Source organism: Leptonychotes weddellii, chromosome 1 (genome assembly GCF_054177405.1).
Source record: "Leptonychotes weddellii isolate Sample4059 chromosome 1, ASM5417740v2, whole genome shotgun sequence".
NCBI classification, from domain to species: Eukaryota; Metazoa; Chordata; class Mammalia; order Carnivora; family Phocidae; genus Leptonychotes; species Leptonychotes weddellii.
In genome coordinates this window covers 131,836,586-131,842,373 of record NC_138369.1, presented here as the reverse complement: position 1 = coordinate 131,842,373, position 5,788 = coordinate 131,836,586, and the positions used below count along the sequence as shown (strand labels likewise).

Genomic DNA, 5,788 nt, shown 5'->3' with positions numbered 1-5,788 from the left:
TTCTTCTTCTTCTTCTTCTTCTTCTTCTCCTTCTCCTTCTCCTTCTCCTTCTCCTTCTTTCTCCTTCTCCTTCTCCTTCTCCTTCTCCTTCTCCTTCTCCTTCTCCTTCTCCTTCTCCTTCTCCTTCTCCTCCTCCTTCTCCTTCTCCTTCTCCTTCTCCTTCTCCTTCTTCCCTTCCATTTTGAAGCTATCAAGTGTAGTAATTTCTCATTGGTGAGACCCTGACTAATGTCAGGATTAAAGAGTGTATTCTGCAAGGTTTGGTTTCATCTCTTATGCTCACTAAAGCAAAACACTACAGCAGAAGGGAGGGAAAGTGACATGGCAGAGCCACAGAACGTTCAGCACCCTGCTTCCTTTTCAGAACTCTGCTCCCAGCTGGAATTTTTCCCTGCTACTTTCTAGCATTCAAGCCAGTTATAAGCGAAATTTTTTCAAAAAGAAAGTCTTGGGGGAGAATCCTCCACCTAAGACAGAGAACGGCATATGCAAAGATCCCCTTCCAGATTACCCATCATTGAGCCATCTCTTTAGCTAAGGCACATGTTATCAAATGGAAAGTCAGAGAAAGGGAGTTTCACAACACTAGAGCCCTGTGAAATCCAGGTGTTACAGCTGTTTACAGAAGCTGTAAAAGAAGGGCTCAATTCAGCAATTCAATGAAACTCCATTAGTCAAGCCACCTGCTTTGGCTTCTTTTCATATATTTAAGACCAAGCTAGTTAAGCTTTATCATAGATTTAAGACCAACTTAGTGGTGGCTAAACTCAAATGCAAAGATCCGAATGTGAAGGAAACTCATTCATTGGAGGTACCTAGTTCCAACACACACACACACACACACACACACACACCCGTCAATGAAGACAATAATGATCTAGGCGACTGGATGAGGCAAAGGATGGTCCCAGGACCCAGTGGGGTTCAGACTCTGAAGAATTAAAAAACCAACACTCCCTCCCAACAGTTCTCATCCCCAGATCTTCAAGTACCTGGCTTTGCCTCTGTGTACGACACAGATACAAGGTAGGTAATCAGCCCCACTCGGTGAGTGAGAAATCTGAGGAACTGAGGGAAGATCTGAGGGGGTGGCATCCTAGCCCTGTCAGCCCTCCCCACAAACCCTGGACTCCAAGTCCTTTGGACAACTCCACATTAGCTGTCAGATCCCCAAACGAACTCAGAGGGAAAGAAAAAAAAAAACCCTCACAGTAAATTCCATCACAGAAGTTGAGGCAATGCTAGTAATCATGTTCTCCTAGTCATACCAATTTACCTCCATTCAGATCAGAGATACGTCTTTTTTTTTTTAAAGGTTTTTTTTTTTTTTTTTTTTTTGAGAGAGAGAATGAGAGACAGAGAGCATGAGAGGGAGGAGGGTCAGAGGGAGAAGCAGACGCCCTGCCGAGCAGGGAGCCCGATGCGGGACTCGATCCCAGGACTCCAGGATCATGACCTGAGCCGAAGGCAGTCGCTTAACCAACTGAGCCACCCAGGCGCCCCAGAGATATGTCTTGTTTACCATCATATCCATAGCTTCTAGCACAGTGCCTGGCATACAGTAGGTGCTTAGTAAATGGTGAACATGTGAGCTTACTGCCACTGTTGGTCTCATCTACCTTGCACCTAGGCAATATCAAAGCTAACACTTGAGGATCTCAGGGAACATCTGGCAGCTGGAGGCATGGGGCTCAGCCCAGTGTCATTTAAGGCTTACCTGGTAGCATGCACTTCTAACCAGATAACTGTCCTTTGCCCTCTGTGCCCATTCGATCACCTCAGTGCTTACTGAAAGTAGTAAACTGGTTGATTATACGGCAGTGACCTGAATTGCTACCTTGTTGAATTTCCCCAAAGGATATAGGAGGGTTACCAAGATTACGAACAAGAGTTTCATGATCAATGTTCAAAATAATTGCACCCAACAGCATCTTCCTCCCAAGTGTACGCACTCTACCTACCAATCTTCAGCCTTGCCAGGCTAATCCTCCATAAATGTCTGCCATCCCTCTCCCCCTTGCTGAGACTCCTCTTCCCCTTTTAAGACCCACACTCAGGGCTCAGGACTTTCTGGATATTCCTTGGGATCCCTGAACATCCTATGTGAGCTTCTAGACTTTTCTTATCTAACCCCTGAATAAGGTCCTACTACTTTAGGGGAAGCAAAAAGTCATGGTTGGATTTTCTTCCTCTTTTGTAAAGAACAAAGCTGGCTTACACTCACTGGGTTTCTGGGGTGCTGGGGAGGGAGAGGAAAGAGACCTGAGTTCCAGTTCTGGCTCTGCATCTGGAATCTTGTACCAGAGGATGTGAAATCCTCAGATTTATATAAGACAGATGACACCCTGACCTCAAGGAATTCATCATCTAGAGAAGTCATCATAGAAGAATCCTAATGGGCCCTGAGGATGAGAGCGAGCTGGGAGTCTAGCAGATCAGAGGTAGGACTAGGCTGTGGGGTGTTCCAACCAATCCCCAAGGTACTGGGAGACATGATAACACATACACACAAAGAGATAATGCTTCTTAGGATCTTAATTTCTTGATCTATAAATATAGGGGATGAGGCTGCTCAAGGGCAGCACATTGGTTTTGTTTAGGCCATTTTATTTGGGCCATTTGACTTTGAGCATACAGTTGTCCAGCCATTCTAACTGCCTGATCAGCACATTGTTACCTGCCTGCCCTCTGTAGGCATCGCAGTTTGTGACCCCCCACCCCCACCCCTCAGCCATGGACAATCTCCAAGCCCTCTTCCAGGTTCAAGCCTCAATAAGAAGTAACAGAAGGGCTTTCAAACAAGCCAGGAAGGGTACACCAAGACAGAAAAGCTTCTGCAAAAAAAAAAAAAAGAAAAGCTTCTGTGATTGCACCAGTCCTGAATGGGAGGTCAATCCACAGAGCCAGGGTGGATCTCTTAGCCTCTCTGTCTTCCTGGTCCGGCTCTAGAAGTGGAAAGGGAGCCCCTTCCTGACCTTCTCTTCTCTTCTCCCACCCTCCTGATACAGACAGCTGGGGGGGAGGGAGGCAGAGTCAACAAGCCCAGCTCTCAGCCCCACCTGAGTCATGGAGCTTTCTTCAAACAATCCTGTCCTAAGCCCTAGGTCACTATGTGGTACCAACTCCTTGCTGTTTTGTACTGCCTGTGAGTTTCCCCATTCACATTCTCCCTCCCCAAACAAATACACAAATGTCTTCTTTGGATCAAACTGGTGAATTTAGGAGCCTCTCTGGGCATGAGCTCAGCCCTGTACCTCTTTGTATCTATGGCCACCTAGCCTGGTGTACTGCACACAGTTGGTACTTAAAAAGTGTTTGATGTCCAAGTGATGATAATGCTGGAGGAGAAAGGCTCTGGTACTTAATCCCTGGAAACAGAAAAGCGATGGAAGATCTGCCACCCCCTCCTACACTGGTGCTGGTAGTTGTTGACCCCCCCCCCACCCCCCCCCCACCCCCCGCCACACACACACTTTTCCTAACCTAGCACAGGGAGAGGCAGCCCTTCCTGCTGAGCAGGTCTCCCAAAACAATCCTGTCTTCTGGGTGACCAAGTGGCAAACTCCCTCTCTCTTTGATATTTTCTCCCTCTTCCTCCTCTGTTGGGAGTCTACATTGGGGCAGGATACTGGCGGTTTTTCCCAATATGCTTCTTAATCTGTCCCCCTTTTCCTTGTTGTGAGGTCCAGTTCTCAGGCTCAAGATCTCCCCTGGCCCTTCCTCAAGGTCACCTATCCAGACTCAGAAAAGGTGAGAGGTCACTTTTAAATGTCAACAAGAAATGTGGGGGGGGGTAAGTGATGGTAAAGAATAGGCTAAAAGATGAGAGGAAGTGGGGGTGGGGAGGACGTAGAGGCGGGCATGGAGGGCGCTTGGGAGAGGCGCCTCTGCCTTCAGAGCAGAATGAGGCCGAAGTGGGAGGCTGGGGAGAATGGGAAGCGGGGAGCCTGAGAAATGTCGAAGGAGACTGGAATTGCTAGGGGCTGAAGGAAAAAGATGAGAGTTGGAGGCAGAAAAGGTAAGATCGTGGTGGGGTCTAGACACAGGCAAGCTTCCAAGCCTCCAAGCCCAGTTGCGTTTGCTCGGGAACAGGGCCGGTTAGGAGTGCATCCCGAGGGTGGGCTGCCCTTCCCAGCTCAGGCTGCTCTCATCCCCACCGCGGGAAGCCTGGAGGGGATCGCAGGGGTGGGGGCAGACACCGGCGGCTACCAGTCCCCATCCAACTCGGGGCCCACTCCAGCTCGGAGCGGCGGGGCGGGCGGGATGACCCGAGGACTGGGCACCGGGGAATGGGGAGGAGGCAAGAACGGCGCTTCAGGTGGCTCCTCCTCGTCGTTTAAAGTTTGCGGCAGGCAAAGGAGCCGGCTCTGTCCCCCCTGTGCCGCTGGCTCGAGGCTCCGCTCGGCCGGGTCGCCTCAGCCTCGCCTTCTTCGTCAGCGCGTCCTACCGCCACTTCCCTCTCGGCTCCCGCCCCGCGCGGGTCCCGGATCCCCTCTCCTGTCTCCATCCCTCCCTGTGCCTGTGCCCGAGCGCCCCCCGCTCCCTCCCTCCGCGCTGGATCTCCCGCACGACGTGAGCAGAAAGTGAATGAGCAGCCCCAACCACAAAGACAAATTACCATGAGAAAAATAAATCAGGAAATCGCCGTTCGCGTCCCCCTTTCCCGTCGCCGCACCCCTCTCCACTGGCCGAGGCGGGAGCGCGGGGCTCCCGGGCGGCTGCGTCTGGGGCCTGGCAGGGTAGAGTTTGGGCTCCGCGGGGCCCTGCCAGGGCAGGGGGTCTGAGAAGAATCCGGGTGGGGACCCCGCAGGCGGCGGCGGAGCGGGGACGCCCGCGAGCTTGAGATTTCACACTCCGAGCGGGCCACGCGTTCCCACGCGCCCTGCCGCCGCACTCTCCTTCCACCCGGTTTCCTCGTCGGCCCTCCGGGAGCCTCCATCTCGGCGCCAGTCTCCTCTGCCCGGCGCTCTCTCAGCCTTTCATTCGTCCGTCCCCTCCTCCAGGCCCAGGCCGCGGGTCCCCATCAGGGCTGCAGCCCAGACGCACTGGCCGCGGCCCCGCGAGGGCCCCGCGCAGCGGGGACCCGGAGCAGGCGGGCGGCGGGAAAGCGGCCGCGCGGAGGGCGAGGAAGCACAGGGACCCCCCTTCTCCTCCCGCCCGCAGCCTCCCCCACCTGGTTCCAACTTGCTGGCGCCTCGGGACCCCTACCCCTCTGGCCACCCGAGTTGCTGAAGTTTGCAACTTGCAGCCCCAGCCCGCGTAGGGGAAACGCCCGGGGCTCCGGGGACTCACCTCCGGGCTGCGGGCACAGGTGCCCGGCTCTCGGCGGCTCCCGGCTCCCGGTGGCACGAAGCGGCGGAGGCGAACCAGGAAGGCTGGCGGCCGGTCTGGGAATGGGGCGGCAGCGCTGGAACGGCCCCGGCTCTGGGCTCGGCGCTCCCGTGCAGTCCCGACCCGGGCCCGCGCCCGCTGCGCTCGGGCTCCTCCAGCAGCCGCTGGACGCGCGGCCGACCCGCCCCGCTCCGCGGAGCTGGGCTCTAGCAGCGGTCCCCGCGCTCCAACTAGCTCCCGACCCGGAGTGCGGGTGAGAGCGGGGAGGAGGAGACTGAGGGAGCCGAAGGGGGGCGGGGGGGGGGAGGCGGGGGGGGAGGAGTTGGGAGCGAGGGGAGAGAGGGAGGGAGCGGGAGCGAAAAGGAGGAGGGGGTTGGCGAAGACCTGCCGCGGCCGGCGCTTCACCGGCCAGCCCCGAGGCGCGCGGAGGAGCGCGAGGGGGCGCCCTGCATCTCAA

General features: G+C 55.1%; 1 protein-coding gene across 1 annotated transcript in view; it reads right to left on the bottom strand.

Annotated features, from left to right (window-relative positions):
- The window catches only part of SEMA5B (semaphorin 5B), a 105,599-nt gene extending 100,032 nt beyond the window's left edge, over positions 1 to 5,567 (bottom strand). Inside the window, exon 1 of the mRNA XM_081832743.1 lies at positions 5,293 to 5,567. The gene's annotated coding sequence lies outside the window, so the exon portion shown is untranslated. The remainder of the gene's footprint in view (positions 1 to 5,292) is intronic.
- Between the last annotated feature and the right edge of the window lie 221 nt (positions 5,568 to 5,788).